Source organism: Notamacropus eugenii, chromosome 2 (assembly GCF_028372415.1).
Source record: "Notamacropus eugenii isolate mMacEug1 chromosome 2, mMacEug1.pri_v2, whole genome shotgun sequence".
Classification (NCBI taxonomy): domain Eukaryota; kingdom Metazoa; phylum Chordata; class Mammalia; order Diprotodontia; family Macropodidae; genus Notamacropus; species Notamacropus eugenii.
The window spans coordinates 215,923,144-215,948,324 of record NC_092873.1 but is presented as its reverse complement, the minus strand read 5'-3'; the positions used below and the strand labels follow the sequence as shown (position 1 = coordinate 215,948,324).

The 25,181-nt window shown below is 38.0% G+C and overlaps 1 long non-coding RNA gene across 1 annotated transcript in view; it reads left to right on the top strand.

Annotated features, from left to right (window-relative positions):
- Window positions 1-15,999, top strand: part of LOC140526795 (uncharacterized) — a 56,192-nt gene extending 40,193 nt beyond the window's left edge. The window contains exons 2-3 of the long non-coding RNA XR_011974529.1: window positions 13,158-13,344; window positions 13,548-15,999. This is a non-coding gene — a long non-coding RNA (uncharacterized lncRNA). The remainder of the gene's footprint in view (window positions 1-13,157; window positions 13,345-13,547) is intronic.
- The last annotated feature ends 9,182 nt before the right edge of the window (window positions 16,000-25,181 follow it).

Genomic DNA, 25,181 nt, shown 5'->3' with positions numbered 1-25,181 from the left:
TATTGAATAACAAGTTTTTTTCCCCTCTATTTCCCTTTTTATGCCTCTCTTGAGACCTGTGTTTGAAGATCAAATTTTCTATTGAGCTCTGTGTTTTCCATTGAGAAGGTCTGCAAATCCTTTATTTCATTGAATGTCCATTTACTTGCCTGAAATATTATGCTCAACTTTGCTGGGTAATTGATCCTTGGTTAGTCCCAGCTCTTTTGCCTTACAGAATATCATATTCCAATTCCTTTGATCTTTTAATGTAGAAGCTGCCAGGTCCTATGTGAACCTGACTATAGCTCCTTGATATTTGAATTGTTTCTTTCTGACTGCCTGCATCATTTTGTCCTTCATTTGATAGTTCTAGAATTTGACAATGATATTCCTTGGTGATTTTAGTTTGGGATCCCATTCAGGAGCTGAATGGTGGATTCTTTTGATGAGTATTTTCCTTTTGTATCTAGGACTTCTGGGCAGTCTTCCTTAATGATCTCTTGGAAGATTTTCCAAGCTTTTTTTCATCATGGCTTTCTGGCAGACCAATAATTCTTAGATTTTTCTCTCCTGGATCTGTTTTCCAAGTCACTTGTTTTTCCAGTTAGATGTTTTACATTTTTTTCTATCTTTTCATTCTTTAGATTCTGTTTGACTGATTCTTGATGTCTCATGTGGTCATTAGCTTCTACTTGACTGATTCTAATTTTTATCAAATTGTTTTCTTCAGTTAACTTTTGCATCTCCTTTCCATCTGTCCAATTGTTCCTTTTAAGGAGTTATTTTCTCCAGTTAGTTTTTGTACTTCCTTTTCCATTTGTCCAATTTTCCTTTTAAAGGAGGGGTTCTCTTCAGTGAATTCTTTTTTCATATTTTTAAAATCATGGTTAGTTTTTCTTCTGTTTCTCTAATTTAGCTTTTAAAATCCTTCCTGAGATCTTCCAAGAATGCTCTTTGTGCTTGAGACCAGTTCATATTCCTTTCTGAAGTTTCAGATGGGAGTACAGTCTCAATGCTGACCTCTTTGTTATTTGTTTTGGTCCCTGTCCCCATAGAAACATTCTATGGCCTTTTCTTTTCTGGTTTGCTTCTTACTCATGATGATCACCCTTTTCCTTGCTTTTAAAGTATATCTCTGCTTCTGAGGCTTAAGGACCTGTGTCACACAGTTCTTGTGCCTTGAACTTGAGGCTTTGTGTATTGTGACCTCTGGTTCTTTCAACTAGAAACTAAAATGCTGCAACTTACCTGGTGCTGAGCTGGCTGGTGTGCCAAAGCAGAGGCCAGGTGAAGTCTTTCTGAGTTTCCCTGGAGTTACCCTGGAGCTAACTATGTTAAGTGTGGTGGAAGGGTGGTCTGGCCGCAGGAGCTCTCCTCTACTGAGCTAGAGCATAAGCAAGCAAAGCAGTTGGTGATCCCATCTGTGCTAGAGTCTTCCTGATTCCCCTGGAGTGTGGAAGCATGCCTGGGGTCCTGGTGTTGGCAGTTGCAGGTCCCACCCCCCTGGGGCTCAGGATCTCCTTCCTCTCAATTTGTTGAGGTGGGGCTATCTGGGACATCTCTGGTCCTACACTGGTCTCCTTCAGCCACAGCAAGATGGACCCTCCTTAGTGATTTTCCTAGCCTCACAGGCTAAGAAACTGTTTATCCCTTTGCCTGATCCAACTGTTCCAGGCTTTTTCCTGGGGAAATATTCTCTGGGCTCTTCAAGGTCAGCAAGGGGAGGGAGATAGCAATTACCTATCACTCTGCCATCTTGTCTCCTCACTTCACTTTTCTTCAGTTCAAACAAGTCTTTCCAGGTTTTTCAGAAATCTGCCTGTTCATCATTTCTTATTGTAAAATAGTACTCCATTACATTCATATACCATGGCTTGTTCAATCATTCCCCAATTAAAGAGCATCCCCTCAGTTTCCAATATTTTGCCATCACAAAAAGGGCTGCTATAAATATTTTTGTACATGCAGGTCCTTTCCCCTTTTTTATGTTCTCTTCGGGATATAGATATAGTAGTGATATTGCTGGATCAAAGAATGTGCACAGTTTGGTTGTTCTTTGGGTAAAGTTCCAAATTGCCTTCCAGAATGGTTGGACCAATTCACAATTCCACCAGCAGTAAGTGTTTCAATTTTCCCACATCTGGGGGTGGAGCCAAGATGGCGGAGTAGAAAGACGCACATACACTGCCTCCAAACCCATTGCCCATAAAATACCTGTAAAAAAAAGAACCACCGTCGAATTCTGGAGCAGCAGAAGCCACAGAACAGAGCGGATGAGATTTCTCCTCCAGAGAGCCTGAAAACCTCTCACAAAAGGTTCCTCGCTCCCCAGACCTGGAGCAGAGCCCAACCCTGCCTTGGCAGCGCAGCGCGGAAAGGAGCAGATCCAAGCAGGCGTCAGGGAGGGAATCTCCACCAGCCGCCCGGGTCCCTCCACCCACAGGTGACAAGGGTCGGTGAGAGGGTCTCTTTGGTGGGTCGAGAGGGGAGTGGGGTGTCCCCATAACTCAGGCCCCCTCGGGAGGCAGCAACAGAGGCGTGAGCAGACCAGGGCTCCCCAAGCAGGCAGGAGCCCGGATCCTTTGTTAAAGGTCTCTGCATTAACCCCCTGAGGGAACTGGGCCTGAGAGGCAGCCCTGCCCCAACCTGAGCACCTGAACTTAATCTCACACTGAACAGCAGCCCTGCCCCCGCCCAAAGCCCTGAGGCTGGGAAGCAGCATTTGAATCTCAGACCCCAAGTGCTGGCTGGGAGGATCCAGAGGTGAGGTGGGGGTGGAGAGGACACTCAGAAGTCAAGTCATTGGCTGGGAAAATGCCCAGAAAAGGGGAAAAAAATAAGTCTATAAAAGGTTACTTTCTTGGTGAACAGGCATTTCCTCCCTTCCTTTCTGATGAGGAAGAACAATGCTTACCATCAGGGAAAAACACAGAAGTCAAGGCTTCTGTATCCCAGCCCACTCAATGGGCTCAGGCCATAGAAGAGCTCAAAAAGGATTTTGAAAATCAAGTTAGAGAGGTGAAGGAAAACCTGGGAAGAGAATTGAGTGACATGCAAGCAAAGCATGAAAAACAAGTAAACACCCTGCTAAAGGAGACCCAAAAAATGCTGAAGAAAATAACACCTTGAAAAATAGGCTAACTCGATTGGCAAAAGAGGTTCAAAAAGCCAATGAGGAGAAGAATGCTTTCAAGAGCAGAATTAGCCAAATGGAAAAGGAGGTTCAAAAGCTCACTGAAGAAAATAGTTCTTTCAAAATTAGAATGGAACAGATGGAGGCTAATGACTTTATGAGAAACCAAGAAATCACAAAACAAAACCAAAAGAATGAAAAAATGGAAGATAATGTGAAATATCTCATTGGAAAAACAACTGACCTGGAAAATAGATCCAGGAGAGACAATTTAAAAATTCAGGCAGGGCCTGCCTGAAAGCCATGATCAAAAAAAGAGCCTAGACATCATCTTTCATGAAATTATCAAGGAAAACTGCCCCGAGATTCTAGAACCAGAGGGCAAAATAAGTATTCAAGGAATCCACAGATCACCATCTGAAAGAGATCCAAAAAGAGAAACTCCTAGGAACATTGTGGCCAAATTCCAGAGTTTCCAGGTCAAGGAGAAAATATTGCAAGCAGCTAGAAAGAAACAATTCAAGTATTGTGGAAATACAATCAGGATAACACAAGATCTAGCAGCTTCCACATTAAGGGATCAAAGGGCATGGAATAGGATATTCCAGAAGTCAAAGGAACTAGGACTAAAACCAAGAATCACCTACCCAACAAAACTGAGTCTAACACTTCAGGGGAAAAATTGGTCTTTCAATGAAATAGAGGACTTTCAAGCATTCTTGATGAAAACACCAGAGCTGAAAAGAAAATTTGACTTTCAAACACAAGAATGAAGAGAAGCATGAAAAAGTAAATAGCAAAGAGAAGTCATAAGGGACTTTACTAAAGTTGAACTGTTTACATTCCTACATGGAAAGACAATATTTGTGACTCTTGAAACTATTCAGTATCTGGGTACTGGGTGGGATTACACACACACACATGCACACGCACATGCACACACACATAGAGACAGAGTGCACAGAGTGAATTGAAGAGGATGGGATCATATCTTAAAAAAATGAAATCAAGCAGTGAGAGAGATATATTGGGAGGAGAAAGGGAGAAATGGAATGGGGCAAATTATCTCTCATAAAAGAGGCAAGCAAAAGACTTTTTTAGTTTAGGGAAAAAGAGGGGAGGTGAGAGAAAAACATGAAGTTTACTCTCATCACATTCCACTAAAGGAAGGAATAAAATGCACACTCATTTTGGTATGAAAACCTATCTTACAATACAGGAAAGTGGGGGATAAGGGGATAAGCAGGGTGGGGGGGATGATGGAAGGGAGAGCATGGGGAGGAGGGAGCAATTTGAGGTCAACACTCATGGGGAGGGACAGGATCAAAAGAGAGAACAGAAGTAATGGGGGACAGGATAGGATGGAGGGAAATATAATTAGTTCTTACACGACACTACTATTATGGAAGTCATTTGCAAAACTACACAGATTTGGCCTATATTGAATTGCTTGCCTTCCAAAGGGAAGGGGTGGGGAGGGAGGGAGGAAGAGAAGTTGGAACTCAAAGTTTTAGGAACAACTGTCGAGTACTGTTCTTGCCACTAGGAAATAAGAAATACAGGTAAAGGGGTATAGGATGGAGACAAGGGCAGAGAGGGATGATAGAAGAGAGGGCAGATTGGCAGACAGGGGCAATTAGAATGCTCGGTGTTTTGGGGTGGGGGAGGGGACAAAAGGGGAGAAAATTTGGAACCCAAAATTTTGTGAAAATGAATGTTAAAAGTTAAATAAATAAAAAAATAAAATAAAATAAATAAAATAAAATGAAAAAATAAAAATAAAATTTTCCCACATCTCTAGGATTTATAATTTTCTTTTTTTGTCATATTAGCCAGAATGATAGGTGTGAAGTGATAGGTCAGAGTTGTTTTATTCTGCATTTCTCTAATCAAAAGTGATTTAGACATTTCTTCATATGCCTATAGAGATAACTTTGATTTCTTCATCTGAAAACTGTCTGTTCACACCTTTGACCATTTTCCATTTGGGGATGGCAAAGCCTTTCGTAAAAAAAAAAAGCTTTTCTTTCTTTCTTTCTTTTTTTTTTTTTTTACAAAGTTTATTAAGGATTTGCCAAATTGGGTTGCCTCTTAAGGAGCCTAAGCTTTGTAACGCTTGTACTCACAAGCGGGCCAGACACAATCCCAGCTAGACAGAGTCTGAGCTGGATTGCATCTGAGCCTCCCTCCTTCTTACACCTTGCTCTTTGGCATATATTCTTCAATCCAGGGATGCTGGTCTCTTGGCTGTTCTGTAAGCTAAATACTCCATCTCTTGACTCTGAGCATTTTCTCTGGTTGTTTGCCCATGCCTGGAATGTTCTTCCTTTTCATCTCCATCTCCTATCTTCTCTGGCTTCCTTTAATTCCCAATTAAAATCCCATCTTATGTAGGAAGCATTTTCCAAACCCTCTTAATTTCAGTACCGCTCCTCAATCCGTCATTTTTCAGTTATTCTGCCTATAGCTTGTTTGTACATATTTGTTTCTTGTACCCTCAGTTATACGGTGATCTCCTTTATAGCCAGGACTGTCTTTTGCCTCTTTTTGCATGCACAGTGCTTGCATATTTTGAGGGCTTAAGAAATGTTTATTGACTGACTGACTTATTGTCTTCCAGATAATTCACCAAGGCTACAAGTTATAGAACTGCATTGGCAGAGGTGGCTTTCTCATTGGAACTTCCCCACACTTATGAAATCATGCAGCTCCCTGGATATATCTATCTAGGAGTTTATAGCTCTTCGAAAAAATAAGAAAGTTGTCTCTCTTATTATTGCCTGAGAGGCAATCTGGCATAGTGGCTAGAGAGCTGGTCTTGGAGCCCAGAAGTCCTATCTCTAACACATACTGGCTGTACGACCTTGGGAAAATGACATAACCTCTCAGTAATCAAGGCAACTCTCTCTAAATTGTGGCGAAGGCAACAGCCTGAATTCGTAGAAGGAGTTTCCTTATTCAAAAGTTCTTTTAGTGGTGAAATCACATGTCCAATGAAATTATAGTAACTATATCAAGGAACTAATGGCTAGATTCCATATTCTTACCTTCAATTCATTCCTTTTTTGTCCTCAGTTCTACACTGGAAGTAAATGACATCATTCCACAGTCTGATATAAAGGCTTAGTCCAAAGCAGAATTGAGGTTCCTCTCCAAATGGGCTTTTTTCACACCTGTTTCTGAAAGTTCACTGGTTTTTTTATTTTAAAAAATTATCTCTAGCTTCTTCTGGGATAAGGTAAAATAAAATCATGTTGACCACCACAAGGCATAATATAGCTGTGCCTCATTTATCTGGAAGTCAGACTTCTGGCAATTTCAACTTTCTAGACAATAAGGGAGAACTCATAATTAGATGGGGAATGATCTCTAAGCAGCAGTAGTAGCACTAATCAGTGCCATTAAAGATAGGGACTAGCAACCTTGTTGTTCATTCTTCATATTTGAAGAGTACCAATAACATCACAGGGTGAAATCTTGACTTGTTTATTAATTGAAATTAAGTGAGGCAGGGTTGCACAAAGTTGTCAGCATCATTCTCTTTTTCCGAGTCATCAAAATCCAATGGTAAGACAAAAGTCAGGACAACTGACCATGGCCTAGGATGCAGTGGATGACCATGATGTATTCCACAGTGCCTACTTCAGCAGCCTTCATGGCCATTGAAACAAATTTCTCATCTGCCCATTCTTCCAGGGGAGGTCCTCAAATGCTTGGTGACAACATCCCCCTAACTCACTCACAGAGTTGGTTTCCCTCAACCTGGTTTCATTTGTCTGTCAAGTTGGTTTTACCAGGGTGTGGCTGCTCCACATGCCACAGCTTCTTGGAGCCACAGGTGAGAACTGGGTGGCACGTGGACATTAAAAATGAATGAGCAACCCTGAAAAAGGCTCAGCAAGCCCCCACATCGGAGGTGTTAGGCCTCTCTGAACACCCCATATACTCCTTAAAGCAACCTAATAATTCCTTAGTCCCTGTGAACATTCACTGGTTAATATTCTATGGAATACCTCATTCAAGTAAATTCACATTGTATTTAGGTACCTACTATATGCAAGATATTGTTCTAATCAATCAATTGAAAAATGTTTATTAAGTATATACTAAGTACCTGGTATAATCCATTAATTCATAAATGGAGTACATGGCTAGGAGTCAGGAAGAACTGGGTTCATATCCCACTTCTGACAATTACTAGCTTTATGTAACATCAATAAACACTCCTAATCCAGGTGAACAACAAAGGAAATCTAATGGACCAAACACAGAAATGATAACTAAAAGATCCCCCCCACCATAACAGTTTAGAATGGACATATTGCTTAGCCTCTTAAAAGCCTCAATTGTCCTATCTAACCATACAAGGTCTACTTTCTTCCTTCTCTGCTAGGATGCTTTAAAGATAGATGAAATAATGTGTGTTGTGTCTTATGAGTTTCTTGAAGAGGTCAATAGGGCAAAGATTATAACTAGCTGAGAGTGAAGATAAAGCAAGTTTTCATATAAGAGGTGAGATTATGAGCTGGATCTTGAAGCATGGGCAGAATTTCAATAGTACCAACGCAGAGGGAGAGCGTCTTAGGCATAAGAAACATCATGAGCAAAGACACAGAGCTAGAGAATTGTGGGGTATGTTTGGAATAATCTAATTTGACTAGAATTTGGATGCTGTATAAGAAAATATTAAAGCATAAGTCTGCAAAGATAGTTTTGAGACCAAAGGATTTGGATTTAATTATGAGAAACAGCCTGCCCTAGTGGAAAGAGCACTAGATTTGGAATCAGGAGACTCTTGTTTGAATTATACTTCTACTATCTACTATCTTTGTGAACTTGAGCAGGCCCACCTCTCGTCTTCAATTTCTTCTGTGAAATGAGGGGATTGGGTTAGGTCACCTATAAAGTTCCTTCCATGTCTAAATCTATGATTCAATATGGAGGCACTGAATATTTTTGAGCAAGGACCATAGCGATAGTTATACATCAGAAAGTTTAATCTAATAATGATGTGCAGGATAGACTAGAGGGATAAGAAACTAAAGGTAGGAGGACCAGTTATGATGGTTAGAGGTAATAGGAATGGAAAAGGGAAGGATTCAAGAGATCTTGCAAAGGTAGAATTCATAGAATTTGGGAACTGATTGGATATGGGGAGATGAAGTAGCTAAAAATTGATAAGGTTTTTTGAGACTGGTTTATCCAGAAAGAATTAATAGCTATAGGGAAGCCTGGAAAGTATGCTGGTTGGGTAAAATGGAATAAGGAAAAGATAAGGAGTTACATTTGGGTAATCTTGAGTATGAGACACTAGCTAGATATCTTACTGAATTTAACTAGACAGAAATTAGAAATGGGGAACTGAATTATTGTAGAAATCTTGGAGTTAGGGGTACCAATTTGGCCTATGAGATGACAGCTGAAGTTGTGGGGGATAATAATATCATCTAGTGGAGAAGTCTTGATCTTTTTGTGTCATGGACCACTTTGGTAGTCAGGAAGCTTCTGAACTTTTTCTCAGAGGAGTGTTTTAAAATTTATAAAATAAAATACACAAGATCACAAAGGAAATCAATTCTACTGAAATAAAGATGTAATTTTTTCTCAACCTAGTTGACAGACCTCTTGAAATCTAACCCTAGGTCTGTGGCCCCATGGTAAGTACTCAAGGGCTGAGGAGAAGAAAGCCCAACACAGAATCTTAAGAAATATTTTCATCTAGGAAACAGGAAGAAAAGGAACCCACAAGAGAGACAAAAGAATCAGAAAGGAAAAAGGTGAAGTTCTACTAGATTATAATCTCCTTGAGAGCAAGGAAGTTTGCTTTTCTTTGTATCTCCAGGGTTTATCCCAGTACCTGGCACAGAGTAAGCACTTAATAAATGCTAGTTGATTGATGGACTGACTAATCACTGAAGCCATGGGGAAGTCTGTCAAGACAGAGTACAGGTTAACAGGATCAAAAACTGCAGAGATATCAGGGAAAATGAGAACTGAAACTGTATTGTATATTCAGGGAACAATTATTGGTTTACAGATGATCTATCATTTTGATTTTCCATCCCTTTGCTTATGCTACTTGTCATTTGTAATGGAAAATCACTAGATTAAGACTCAGAAGACATCTGTTCCAGGTCCAGCTCTGCCATGAACTATGTGACCTTGAGTAATTCATTTAACTTCTGTGGCCTTAGTTTCATTAAATATTTAGAGGCTGAATGGACTTGATGAGCCTGTAAGATCCTTTTTGAATCCAAAATTCTACCACTTTAAGTACTAGAAGGGACACGTTGCTTATGTATGAAAAAATTCAGGCTTCTCCTTTAATAACTTCCTAACAACATGTGTATATTTGGGACATGGTCCTTCTGGGGCTTAAGTTGCTTTGCATTCCACCTCTTTGGCTGCATCTGACTTCCAGTCTTTCGACATCAGCTCCCTCATAACATGTGGCATTTGTCGATTATGACGAGAGGAGATAAATTAAGTAAGAAGTAGAATGAGAATCTGTTGGGCAACTGATGCCCATTTAGCCTTTTGCAAATCAAAATAGGTAGTCACATAAAAGGTATTGCCGGGAGCTAACCTTCCCTCACCTGGGGAAGGATCTCTCTGGGAACAGTTTTTGGTTCTGAGATCTAATGAAAGATGATGAGTTAGACGTTAGGTTGTGCTTTGCCAATATCCTACTGTGTAAAGTTGAAAAAAACCACTCTCCAACTTTGGCAAGTTTCCCCCATCTATTGAACAGGGAATTAAAAAAAAATATTCTACCTAGTAAATAACTTGGACTTCAGGATTGTCATGGAACTGAATTAATTGAGGGTCTGGGCAGAGATTCATAAATTTGTGCCTGGAGTCTGTCACAAGGAAGTGAAAACCATCAGAATGAGGTTATCAAATATGCAGAAAAAGCCTCCCTCCTTTAGGAGTAGGAGAATCATATTCTGTATGAAGAGCCAAGCTGCCCTTTCTAATTAAGTTCAAATGTAGTGTTGGTGGGAAGTAATTATGTAGGTAAAAACAGAACAGTGGATAGGAGTGACAGAGAGTGCAATGGGAATCTTCTATAACAACAAAGGTGGAGATTTTTAAAAAGAGTTTTCTCCTTTGTATAAGTGTGTTTGAGAGGAAATATGAAGTAGTAGTCAGTCTTGAAGATAGGAATTCAAATGCTGCCTCTCACATATACCTAGCTGTGTTAGCCTGCACAAGTCACTTGACTTAATGATTTTAGACATCTCTGTATAGCAGATAAGAATACGAGGCTTGGAGTTAGAAATAAGATCTAATCCTGTGTTCCTCAGATGTTAGAGTTGTGACCCTGAGCAATCACTTAATTTCTTGCCTCAGTTTCTTTACCTGTAAAATGAGGATAACCTTACATTAGTAGAAAGGAATTGCCTCACTTGGCAGTTTCATGTACTAGTGAAATCACAGGTCCAGTCCAAATCCCCATAAACACATTTACATATGTATATATAATATACATACATCTATTTATTTTTCTAAGCTACTTATTAGATCATAAGCTCTTTGAAGACAGATGGTGAATTTATCTCTGTTTAGAACTTGCTTCCCCAAATATTTTGGAACCCAAATTAATATTTTGAAAGAATAATGGTGTGCTTCTTATCAGTGTAAACTAGTTTATAGATTCTTAGATATAACAGTAGAGGGTGTGTAGTTTTCATCTTGAACAGTCATTATCCTCTGATTAGTATAATGTTTCTGGCAGGTATCATAAAGCTTAGAGATTATCTTATTCCTGGTATTTGTGACTCATGCCACACCATAATTCCAAAGAGACACAAATGGGCATTGAGTGAACCCAGTATTGAATTGGAGGAGTAGAGCACGAGAGCCATTTGGACTGACTTTAGGAAATTGCAAAATGTTTTTAATAAGCCAAACTGCTTCCTGAAAGACCACTCTTTTTAATAACATCTTTAATAATCCATTTTCTCTTCTTTCCTTCCTTCCTTTCTTCCTTCCTTCCTTCTTTCTTTCTTTCCTTCCCTCCTTCCTTCCTTCTTTCCTTTTGTCCTCTCCCTTTCTTCCTTTTTTCTTTTGTCCTTTCTTTCCTTTCTTTTGTCCTTCTTTCCTTCCTTCCTTCTTTTTTTCTTTTCCTTCCTTCCTCCCTCCCCCTTTCTCTTTCCTTTTGAATATTTTTGAGGATGGGGGAGACATAGATATATATATGTAGACAGTAAGGAAGCAGCCAGTAGACAGCGTGAGTTTGAAGATAAGCTAGAAAATGGGCTTGATGCAAGGGGAAAACTTCTAGAGAAGAGATGAAGGAATGGGATCACTTCTCCATGTGGAAAGTTTGTCTTGGCATGGAGAAGGGTCACTTTTTCTTGTGAGTCAGGGGTAAAGGAGCAGATGGTGCCAGAAGGCATCTGAGTGAAGTGAGCTGAGGAGGAGGGGAGAAAAGGGAGCTCTTGATGAATGGCATTAATTTTTGAAGTGAAATGTAAGGCAAGGTTTTAGCTGAGAGTATAGGAAGAGGGGGATCCATGGAAGTTTTAAGGAGGGATTGAAAAGTTTCAATTAGGGAGGTGTCAGTTGAAATTATGTAACATAAGTTTGTACTGGACTCAGCATGGTTTTGTGATTTTTTTTCTCCAGTTTCTTCCAGTCACATACGAATAGGAGCAAAGAAAGAGAATGGTGAGGGTAATCCAAGGCTAAGATTTAGGACAGGGGTGGGGAACCTGTGGCCTTCTAGAACCTTGGGTGCGGCCTTTTGACTGAGTCCAAGTTTTACAGAACAAATTCTTTTATTAAGGGGATTTGTTCTGTGAAGTTTGGATTCAGTGAAAGGGCTGCTCTTGAGGACCTAGAGGGTCACATGTGGCCTCGAGGCTTCAGGTTCCCCATTCCTGGCTTAGGCGGACAAGTTCTTTTTTTAGGATAAGTAGTTAAGAGACTTGAGGGAAGACAGTGTAGAATTGAACTGCTTCACCCAGGGAAAAAATGTTCAGAGCATAGGGGTGATGACCGGGGAAAGAACTGAAGATTGGAAAATTGGAGGTCACAGTGAGGTTGAAGAAAAGGGTAGACAGGGGAAAGGAGGGGGAGAAATAGAATTATAGCAGATTATGAAGAGATAAAGGAATTTCAGAGTTCATAAACATGGGAGTAGAACATTTTTAGGTGATGACAAGATGAAAGATATGATGATATCTGTGTGTAGCTGAGGTGGGTTGGAAGAGTTGATCATGGGAAATGACTAAGTTTAGGAACTAGGAATTTAGGGTTTTTAAGGAAGTATGAATATACTGAAGTATTGTAGTAGGAAAGTAAATGAAGGAGAAGAGAAAGATTATGAGTCAAGCACTGAATTCATTGAGGAAGAAAGGAAAGTGCCTTGGATATACATAGACAATAGCCATCAAAATCTTGATTGGGCGATTGCATGTATGTATGTATAGACATACACATATGTGTGAACCTTAAAGGAGTTTATTGAGTGATGGAGGTAGAGGGAAAACCTGGCAGTAGCATTTAGGGTTAGGGTGTGTGTGTGTGTGTGTGTGTGTGTGTGTGTGTGTGTGTGTGTGTGTGTGTGTGTGTGTGTGAATATTAAAGGTATTTATCAAGTGATGGAGGTAGAGGGAAAACCTGGCAGCAGCACTGTGGGGCAAAGACTGATCTGATTCTCGCACTATGACCAGTGATTTGGGAGGTATGAGTAAAAGTACATCAGATACTGAAAAGAATAGCCAGGGATCTTGTGACATTGAGAGGGAGCTAGGTCTCAATACAAGATGTAGGGAGTGAGAAAGAAAAAAATTTTAAGATGAAAACTAGTTTGTTACCTATGGAACAGGTATTCCAGAGAGGAGAGAGAAAAGGGTAGTTAGCTTTAGAGTGGGATTTTGCATGGGATAAGTTGAGGAGGATGGAAACTTTCATCTCCTTTCCTCCCCCTCCCCCTTTGGATATGACATCCACTTAAACTCTAGCCTCTAATTAGAAGAGGAAAAATAAGCCTCTACCTTCCATCTGACCAAGTGTCTTCCATCTCCTGCTATAGGTATCCCTTGAAGCAAGATAAAGACATTCAGCAGGGAGCAGACTTCTATTTCCTGATGAATGGGTTTGAGTTCTATCTTCTACTGCACTTGTATGGGTTTGATTTCCATCTCCTGCTGGGCCATCTCTTGCCTGATCTTCAGCCTCCCTTGGGAAGAGAAGAGGAGCCTTCCACATACTGATTCCTAGTGAGTCTGAACTCCTGTAGGTCATCATTCAAACCACATTCCCTTTTGTTTCCTTATTCTAATCTCCCTCAACCCTCCCACCCCAAAATACCAACCTAATGCTACCCATCCCTTCCACTGTGGCCTCTGGAATGCCTGCCCTATAGCCAACAAACTTGCCTTTATTTTTAATCATTTCTTTTCCAATTCCTTCTATATTCTAGAAATCACTGAGACCTGGTTCCCTGTTGATGACACCGCCTCCTTGACCATCCTCTCCAACTATGGCTGCACTTTAACGCACTCCTCTCAGCTCACTGGTCAAGGCAGCGGAGATGGAATTCTTTTTCTCCCTTTTGCCACTTCCAGTTCCTGCCCCTACCTCCAGCACTAAGTAACCTCTCCTCCTTTGAGATCCATACAATCCATATTTACCACCCAATGAAAATTCTGGCGGCTATTGTCTGCAGATCTCCAGCACGCTATCCCTCTTCCATGAATTCAGTACTTGGTTTACAATCTTTATTTCCTCTGCAACTCCTGCCTCAAAATAGGGGACTTCAACATACATACTGATGTTCCCTCAAGAACCCTAACTGCTCTCAGTTCTTTAACCTACTTACTTCCTCCATTCTACTTCAGCCAGACACAAAGAACCCTTGATCTTGCCATCACTCACAAATCCATGTTTAAGAAGTCTGAAATCCCCTTATCTCATCAGTATTTGAACAATAGCAGCTGGAGATTTAGAGTTACTGGGATGGGGAAGGTACACAGTGCACAAACACTGGAGTGGGCATAAACACTGGAAATATACAATGAACTGGTCCCAAAATTGGAGAGGAGGAGAACAGGTTAGATTGCTAAATTGCAAAGTTCTTTTTAATAACTGTAAGCTTCTTGAAATAAAGACCCACATTTTTAATACGTGGTATGCTTATGAATCATGATACATTATAATCTCTAAAGGACTAGAATGGAGAATTCAATGAAAAATGGATATATGTGTACACATATGGATATAAATATATACCTCCATGATCTGACATCTAGCAACTATTGTCCATTATGTTATTTTATTTCTTAAGGACTTACAGTGGCTCTCCAGTACCTATTGGACGAAGTCTAAGTTCCTGACATTAGCATAGATGATATTCAATAAACTATTCTAATTTTTACTTATTCACTAAAATGTATTTCTACCTTTGTGTCTTGATTCATGCCGTTTCCTTTGTTTAGCACATCCTTTCTTTCCTTTCCATATCCAGCTTCACCAGTCCTTCAAGGCCCAACACAAAATCTCCTGCTCACAGATCCCTTGCTCAGCAATTCTGGACAGCATTAATCCTTCCTTTCCTGGACTCAGACAATATTCATCTTGCATGACTAAATTCAGTATATTACTTAACTAAGAATTATCTTATAGTGTCCTTTATAGTTGGTGTGTATTTGATAGTTTTTTCATAGATAAATCGTATATCCTCATCAAAGACGATGAGCTTTTCCATGTCAGAGGTTCTGGCCAGGTCATTCCCCTACTCAGATATCTAACCCTGTTGCCTATGGGATAAAATACAAATTCCTCACTAGGTCTGGCATTTAAGGTCCTTTACATTCTGGCTCCAAGATACCTTTCAAAGAATTTCAAATGATTCCTGTGGAGCAGCTCAAATGGATATTTCCTTTTCATTCTGCACTAACCTGTAGGCTATCTCCTGCTACCAATCATAGGCACTGCATCCCAGATGGTGTTAAGTGCTAAGAGGAAAGTATTCTGGTAAACTAATTCATACAAAGGTATGAATCACACTGCTAGGTGGTCAGCCTTCCTGAATGTATTTACATTTTTTAAAAAAGTACTTTATTAATCAGAATGCATCTCTAAATACTACACTTTTAATGTATGTGACAAATTGAAGAATTTAAGACAGAGTGAAGAAAATTTGGGGACAGGTGAATGGGGTCAAGGAAATGTGCTATCCCATAGACGACAGAGTAAGATTACCCCTCCTTTCCCCCACCCCATTAGTCTGATATGGAATATTGCTATTCCATTTATACAGTATTCCAAAATATAATATTTTGCTTGTATCACTTGGTTATGATGGATTCAGAAATTGATTTTCCTTAAATAAATATCTTTGGGGGGGTGTGAGAGTGGGAAATACATGACACGTTAGCAGAAAATAATGAATAGAACAGAGGGCCTGGAGAGTTAGAAAGACCTAGATTCAGGGCCTCCCTCTGACAGTTTCTGGCTATGTAATTCTTAGTAAGTTTCTACCCTATCTAAGCTCCATTTCTCCATATTTAAAGGGCTGTGATACCTGTAGCACCTACCACGTAGGATTGTAGTGAGGCACAAATGAGAATGAATCCCACTTGGTCACAATGTATTATCTTTGTGATAGATTGCTGTAGTCTACTCGTTAGTATTTTATTTAGGATTTTTGCATCAATATTCATTAGTGAAATTGGTCTACACTTTCCTTTCTCTGTTTTTGCTCTTCCTAGTTTAGGTATCAGAATTGTATTTGTTTCATAAAAGGAGTTTGGTAGGACTTCTTCTTTACCTAGTATTCCGAATATTTGGCATGTATTTGGGCAAAATAGCTCTTAATAATTGCTTTAATTTCATCTTCATTAAAGGTGTATTGACCCTTTTCATTTTTTGACATTAATGATTTGGATTTCTTCTTTTTTAAAAATCATATTAACCAATGTTTTTCTCCATAGAACCAGCTCTAGTTTTATTTGTTATTTCAATTATTTTCTTATATTCAGTTTTATTAATCTCACCTTTAATTTTCAGGATTTCAAATTTGGTGTTTGATTGGGGATTTTTAATTTATTCTTTTTGTTTTTTAATTGCATACTTAATTCATTGATCTATTCTTTCTCTGTTTTGTTGATGTAAACTTTTAGAGATATAAATCTTCCTGTGATTATTGCTTTTGCTGCATCTCATAAGTTCTGGTATATTGTCTTTACGATTTTATTCACTTTAACAAAATTATCATTTCTGTGATTTGTTCTTTGACTCACTCATTCCTTAAGATTAAGTTATTGTCTCCAATTAATTTTTATCTTTGTTTATGTGATCCTTTAATAAATGTGGGATTTTATTGCATCATGATCTGAAAAGGATACAGTTAATATTTCTGCTTTTCTACATTTGACTGTAACAGTTTTATGCCTTAATATATGAGGAATTTTTGTAAAGGTGCCATATACTACTGAGAAAAAGGTACATTTTTTTCTATTCCCACTCAGTTCTCTCCAGATGTCTATCATATCTAGTTTATATAAGATTCTATTCACTTTCTTGACTTCTTTCTAATTTATTTTTTGGCTACATTAATCTAATTCTGAGAAGGGAAAGTTAAAGTCCCCCACTATTATAGTTTTGCTATTAATTTCAACCTGTAATTCATTTACCTTTTCCTTTATAAATCTGAATAGTATACCATAGCATTTGGTACGTATAGGTTTAGTACTGATATAGTTTTTAACATAATGTAGTTTCTCTGCTTATCTCTTTTAATTAAATATATTTTAGCTTTAACTTTGTTTGAGGTGATGATTACTACCCCTCCTTTTTTTTACATCAGCTAAAGCATGATAAAGTCTACTCCTGCCCTTTATTTTTAATTCTACGTGTGTCTCTCATTTTCAAATGTGTCTCTTGTAAACAACATATTGGTGGGTTCTGGTTTTTGATCCATTGTGCTATCCATTTCCGTTTTATGGGTGAGTTCATTCCATTCACATTCAAAGTTATAGTTACTAGCCATGCACAGTAGAACCTCAGTTTCTGAATTTATTTCATTCCAAGATTCTGTTCATCATGTGATTTGTTTGTATTACAAAGCGAATTTTTCCATAGGAAATAATGTAAAGTCAGATGATTGATACCACATCCCCAAAAATATTCATATAAAAATAATTATTTATAATTTTAAGTAAGTTTTTTGTCCACTTGAAATACAGGAGCAATGATCAGTATGCAAATTTAAACCAAAAATAAAATAAATTAACCTGTACTTTACCTTTGAGAAGAATTGTAGCTGGTATGAGGGAGACAAGAGGGAGGAGGAGGAGGAAGGGTTATTGCTTGGAAGGAGAATCTCCTATAAGAACATAAGGAATTTCAGGGTTGGGAGTGTTCTCTCTTATGCTACTTTCACAAAAAGTAAGACAACACTACTGCCTTCACTTATTTTTCGTTTTTTAGAATCACTTTCATGTTTTGACTCACTGATTTTTCTTTACGTTTGTTTCTGACTAGGAAACTAATGACATTTGTTTTTGACATTTTTTTTAACGGGGGTGGAACTTTTAAAAGATATCTGCTTTGATTTGGAATTGTACTTTTAAAAAGTGATTAAAACAAACAAACAAACAAACAAAAACCCATTGCCCTAGCTGAGCTTTATCCCTTCACGAGCTGTTCAAGTCCAAACATGATGTCCGTACTGTGAATTTTTGTTTGTCCTGCAAGCCAATTTTGTGAAAAATATTCCCTCATCCAGTGAAGCATACCAGGTTACTTGTAAACTGAGGTTTTACTATATTTCCCTTCCATTCTGTTTTTCCTCACCATTTATCCTTCTATCTCCCTCTCTTTTTATCCTATCCCTTCTCAGAAGTCTAATTTATTTCTGATCACTGCCTCCCTAATTCACAACCCTTCTAAGAATCCCTCCCTCTTCCTATCCCTTTGCCTCCTACTTCTCTGTCAATTAAGAAGACTTTTATACCCAACTAGATGTATATGATATTCTCTCTTTAACCCAGTTCCAATGAGAATAAGGTTCCTGTGCTGCCTGTCTTTTACCCCCATTCTCCCCTCCACTGTAAACATTTTTTCATTCAAACCTCTTTTGTATGAGACAATTTGTTCCATTTTACCTCTCCCTACTCAAATATATTTTTTAGGATCATCCTATCAAAATCAACTCAAACCGAAGACCTGTATCTACACATGTTCTTTCAAACTACCCTAGTAATGATAACATTATTAAGAGTTCAAATATCTTTTTTCCATATAAAACAATGAACAGTTTAATCTTATTAAATCCCTTATAATTAGTTTTTTTTAATGTTTGCCTTTTTACATTTCTTTTGATTCTTGTATTTGAAGGTCTGATTTTCCATTCAGTTCTGGTGTTTTCCTCAAGAATGTCTGAAAGGCCTTTAATTAATTAAATATTAATTTTTCCCTGGTAGGATTATACTCATTTTTGCTGGGTAGGTTGTTCTTGGTTGTGAATACAGCTCATTTGCTCTTCAGCATATTGTATTTCATTCTCTTTAGGCTTTTAATGTAGAAGATACTAAACTTTGTGTTATCTTGACTATAGCTCTACAATATTTGACATTTCTTTTTAGTTATTTGTAATATTATCTCCCTGACCAGGGATCTTTGAATGTTAACTATAATGTTCTTGTGAATTTTCATTTTGAGATCTCTTTCAAAAAATGATTGGTAGATTTTTTCCAATTTCTATTTTATTCTCTGGTTCTACAACTTCAGGGCAATTTTCCTTAGTAATTTCTTGAAGTATAATGTCTAGATTCTCTTTTTTTATCATGACTTGCAAATAGTCCAATAATTCTTAAATTATCCCTATTCAATCTGTTTGCCAGGTCAGTTGTTTTTCCAATGATATATTTCACGTTTTCTTCTATTTTTTTCATTCTTTTGATTTTATTTTTTTATGTCTTATGAACTCATTAGATTCACCTTGTCCAATTCTAATTATGAAGTTATTTTCTTCTGTACATTTTTGTATTTCTTTTTCCAATTGATTTTTTCTATAATTTTCTTGATTTTCATGCAGTACTCATTTCTTTTCTCCACCTCTCTTATTTTTCCTCCACCTCTTTTATTTGATTTTTAAAGTCCTTTGTAAACTCTTTTAAGAACTCTTTTTGGACTTGTGACCATTTAGTATTTTTCTTTGAAGATTTATAGGCAGCTATTTTGACTTCATTGTCTTCTTCTGAGTTGAACCCTAATCTTCTCTATCAGCATAGTGATAGAAATCTATGGTCAGGTTCTTTTTCTGCTATCTTCTCATTTTTTATCAGCCTATTTCTTGGCTGTTAACTTGTTTTTATTGTTCATTCATGACCAGCTCTTTCATGATGACATTTGGTTTGGTTTTTGGGGGGTAAAAATACCAGAGGGCTTTGTTGTTTTCTGAGTACTGGGCCTGGAGTCAAGAAGATTCATCTTCATAAGTTCAGATCTGGCCCCAGACACTTACTAGCTGTGTAACCCTGGACGAGTCACTTAATCCTGTTTACCTCAGCTCTTCATCTGTAAAATGAGCTAGAGAAGAAAATGACAAACTGCTCCAGTATCCTTGCTAAGAAAACCCCAAATGGGGTCATAGAGAGTTGAACTGAACAACATAACTTTGTTAGAGTCAGGCTCTGCTCCTGAGATATGGGGGATAATGTCTCAGGCTTCAGGTTTTTCACATTGTTGTTTTCAGAGCTCTTTCTGGGGGGTCTTTTTGTTCTTCTGGTGTTCTATGATCCAACACCAGGTGTGGTCGCTGCTCCTCTGGCTTACACATTGGTTTATGAGCAACCTCAATATCTCCTCTCTATCCTTGAGCCAGGGCCAGGGACCTATCACTGCTGCCACCACAAATGATCTCATTCCCTGAGGTCCAGGAAATGCACTAAAGACAGGGACTCTGCTCTCCTGGAAATGACCACTGCTAGTCCTCATTGTTAGAGAAGCACAAGCAGACTGCAGTCAAAGGCATGTGCTTGCATCTGGGTCCTGTATCCAGTGCCAGAAGGGACCCTCCCCCCACCTCCAGTCTTCCCCTGCTCAGCCTCTCAGCCCCACAACCATCTGTAGACCAAAAGTTCCCGGAAGCCTGGGCTGAGGCCAACACAGCTGCTCCCAAGGCTTGCTGTTTGTTAGTGCAGTAGTATCTGTATTTTGCTCCTGTCCAGACCACCATCCTGTAGGCTGGGTCTTTCCTAACATCGTCTTAAGTTGTCTTAGGTTAGACAACTGCTTTGCCCCAACTTTTTGTTATTTCTGCCACCACTCTAAAATTCAATTTTAGGCATTATTTTAAATTATTTTTGTGGGAATTTAGGAGAGCCAGGTAATTTCCTGCCTTATTCTGCCATCTTTCCATAATCCTCCCAGGCTTTGCAAATCTTGAAGGGCTTCATAGATGCCAACTATTATTGGTCTTGAGAGCTTCAGGGAAAATGGAAATATTTTCATTTTTTATTACATGTAGAATACTGCCCAAACACCCTAGAGACACAACAAATTCTTGTAAGGATTTAACTGCATATACAGAAATTAAGTGATGTAAATACTCCCCTTCCTGCCCCCTGAGGTAATTTTTTTTCTCCAGGGCTGGAGTAGAAAATATGACATTAAAAAAATTATTTCTCACCTGACTGGGCCAAATTTGAAATCAAGCTTACACTGCATTCTGTGGCATATTTTTTCTGAAGGATTCAAATATTATTTACAGTATTCTTTGCCCCCTGTATACTATGTACATTGTTTTTTAACATATTCAGAAATAACCATGAAAATATGGTGCATTGGATTATGCAATAGAGAGGTCTGTGTTCTAATCATAGGGTAAAAGATTTTGAGGATTGCTGTATTCTTAAAATTGGATTTGTTGATGTATGTCTTCATTAAACATTTATTAAGCATTGTGTTATCTTAATATATTTTATATACTACAAATATATCTTTAGGTATGCATTAGATTATTGTTCTCTTGAAGTGATTTCATATTTCTGAGCAGAATATTTTTAAAAGGTCCAGGTTCAACCCGAGAACTCTTAACCCTGTGGGAAATGATGTTGTATTTTCACAGCCATGCCTTCTAAGGTTCAGACAATGGAAGTAGTGTTTCTAACGAAAGTTCCTTCTTAGATGTAAACATCAGGATAACTCTACCTACAGCTTTAATAGCTTACAGGTGTTTTGCTGTTTTGCCTTTAACTTTTTGGTAATTATTGAAGTACTTTGTTGGTTAAACAAATTTTCCATTTCAGTCTTCTATTCCCTCTGGTTAAATCTGATGATGGGAGTTGTGAAGTTGTTATATCAAAGTATTTTAAGAAGTTATAAAAGTATTGTTCAAATATAGGAGTATGACTTTTCTATGATATGAAAAAGGAAACACAATTGAATGGTGAATTTTTAAGCACAAAAAAATGGAGAACACTGGCAAAGTTATATTTCACAAGCACCTCTTTCTCTAAATTTGTAGAAACTGGACAATGAACTTTATCTGCTGCAAACCCCTACTGACTTCAAAGAAGAATTTCCCTATGAAAAAGCAACAAAGGTCATTCCCTTAACTGTCAAATCCAAGCTTACTGGTGACAAGCAGAATTAAACAATTTAATGGGATTTGAAGTAAGGTCAAGGTCAAGGACAGTCTTCCATCTTCTGAGAGAGGAAAAAGATTAGATTTGTAGGTCAGAGAAATGAGGGATAAGCCTTTCCTTTGGTTAATTTTCAAAACTCAATTCAATGCAGTAGTCCCTTCTCAGTAGGAAGAGGGGACAGTGAAAAGTGGATAATAAATGATGGTGGTAAAGGGAATATTCTGAGCAGGGAGAGAATCTATAGATGAGAGAAAGGGAAAAGATAAAAGGGGAACTGGAGAAAAGAGGTGATGAAAGGGAGATTTGTTTTGTTTGTTTAAAGCTAGGCAATATCGGAGTTCTGAAGACAGTCAAAAGAAAGGACTCAGAACACAGAATAAATAATGAAGAAGAGTTTTGAAAGTGAGCACTTTTGTTCACTACATTTGCGGTTCTCTCATTGTTTTTCTACCTAAGGACTCCTCATTTGTGGCTTCAGTTTTCTCTGCATTAACCATAATCATCTCTACGTCCTGACATGGTATAAATAACAAAACCTTATTGGATTTTTACAGAAGAACCTTTGTAGTAGCTAATTGACTCAAGGGGCAGCCAGGTGGCACAGTGATAAAGTGCCAGGTCTGGAGTCAGGAAGATTCATCTTCCTGAGCTCTTATCTGGCCTCAGACACTTATTAGCAGTATGACCCTGGGCAAGTCATTTAACCCTGTTGGCCTCAGTTTCCTCATCTGTAAAATGAGCTGGAGAAGGAAATGGCAAACTGCTCCAATGCTTTTGCCAAGAAAACCCCAAAAGTAGGTCAAGAAAAATTGGACATGACTGAAACACCTGAACTACAACAACAGAGTCATAGAGCAGAGACAGCCTGCTATAGGGAGAGGCAGTGTCACGGACACATAATACCTACGACCTGGAGTCAGGAGATGCGGCTTCTAGTCATGGCCAAGTCAGAGCTTCAATTTCTTCATCTATAAATGGAAATAATAATGCTTGTACTATATATCTCATAGGGACATTGGAAACGTAGCACTTTGTAAACCTTTGAATGCTATATAAATGTGAGGTATAAGATCATGTCTAGTAAATGAACGTTTCGTATGGTAAAGTTGTAGATCATTATTATTAAATTATTATTAAGATTGCAATTATCTTAGTAGAAAATTCTGCCTCTTAAGGAATATCTCTATTATTCAAACTGTTAAATATTTTATTCTGAAGTGTTTTTCAGTTGATTTTACCACATTTTTATTTAGGATTAATTTCTCATTCTATCCTATTGTAATCATTTTTATTAAAAAATCCACATTGAGCTAAAAAAATGGAAAAAAAAGAATTTTTTTTTTTTACTTTTCTAACCCTCCATTAATCATGTGCCCTATGCTCCTCTGGAAGGAGAATGAGGATCCTGTGGCAAATGATATAGGAAGGCTTTCTTTCCTTTGCTGGGGTAGATTGCTCTTCTAGGTATGGACACAACACATGAACTATTTTTCAGTGATAGCCCCTTAGTGTTTAGGCATACTACATACATCAAATCCTGATAATATATAAACATTTAAATGACATATCAATGAGTTATTATTACTATTATTATAATCTGTGACACATAATGGTAAGTATGCTAGAATCCAACATTCTTTTGGAGGCTTGCTCATAGAGGGCTAGAATAATTTACACCTGTTGTGTGATTCAAAGATTAAAAAAAAATACAGAAAACTGGTCAAGTGACTGGAGGCCATGTAATAATACATAGGCATTTTCCCCCCCAGCAGGCCTTTCTTTTAAAATTGAATGTACAAAGTAAAGTAATAGACTATACATTCCCTGAATTAGAGTGTTCTCTGATACTGCCACTGGCAATTAGGAAATAGAGGATTTTGTTCAGGACACTTGACAGTAAACATATTTTTGAAAGACAAAAGTTGCTGAGTTTTTAACATGTTTGTTTTTTTTTTTTAAAATGTATACAATTGTCTTCCAAAGCTGGTATTCATTTAGATAATAGTTATAAACAGGTTGGAAACATAGAATGAAAACCCCTATATATCCATATCAATTCATACATGTGTTCATATGTTTCTCTGAATTCATCGTATTTGTCATTCCTTTTCCTTCATTCTTTCTTTATCAGGTGGTGGTGGTAGTGGTGAAAATTGGGATTAAGTGATCTGCCCAGGTTCACACAGCTAGTAAGTGTCTGAAACTCAAGTCCTCCTGACTACTGAGCAGGTGCTCTGTCCACTGTACCATCTAGCAGCTCCATAGTTGTTATTTCTAATGGTGCAATAATATCCCATTATATTCACATACCACTATTTGTTGTCATTGCTCAAACGTTGGACACATATTTTGTTTGCGACCTTGTTGTTTCAAAGGTCCTGGTAGAGATGCATAAGCTGGGGCAAGTCTCATAATCCCAGACTGACTTTAAATATAGGGCTAGCATCATGCTTTCCAAAGAGCAAGCTAGACAAGTATGTAGAAGTTTTAAATGACCTTTGACTGTGGGAATGGCTAAGCAAATTGTGGCATATGAAGGCAATGGAATATTAACTTTAAGAAATTATTTGTGTGATGAATAAGGGAGAATAAAAATATCTATATGAACTGAGGTAGAGTGAAGGAAAGACAAAAAAGTCATTTTTACAATAATGTAAATAGAAAGAAGAGCAACAAAAAGAATGTTGCAAAGTTACAAAGAGTGAGCAGAGGTACAAAGGAGAGGCGGAAGGAGATATTTCTGCCCACCCCTTGGTATAGGGTAGAAGTCCACAAGTATGGTAAATTGCATATATTTTCCTTTTTTTAATGTATTCATCAGTTTTGTTTATTTTTTCTCTTCTTTTTATGTATTTTGTTTACAAAAATATTATTTGGCTCTCTTGAAAGGGGAAGAGAAAACTAAGAATGAGGCATTATATGGGTCCTTTTTGCTTCTACAGGGATAGTAGCATAGCAAGGAAAAGGAAGCAGAGAATACAAAGAATAAGCGTTTTGAGAATGTACGTAAACATTAGTAGTTTTATAGTAATTATTAGAATTATAAAATGTGAGATTCCTTGCCAATGATCCATGAATTATAGAATTACAAAAATTTCTATTTGGAAGGGGCTTCAATGGTCATCTGGTACAACTCATTTCTAAACAAAAATACTCTATGTGACTTATGTGACCAAGTGATCAGTCATCTAGCTTGTGCTTGAAGACTACCTCCTAAGTAGTCCAATAATTTGACATGACTAGTACTCATGAGTATTGTCATTCTCCCTCTTGTGGAAATAGCAACATACAAGAAAGTTGCAGCTAAACTGCAGGATGATCACTGACAAGTTCAACTTGAATAGGGTAATACAAGTGATGGGAGAATTGGTTTTATTATGAGCCCAAGGGTAACAAGAAACGTCACTTTGTGGGATATTTGGTTATCTCATATTGCATTGTGCTGAGCTTTTGAAGGAAAA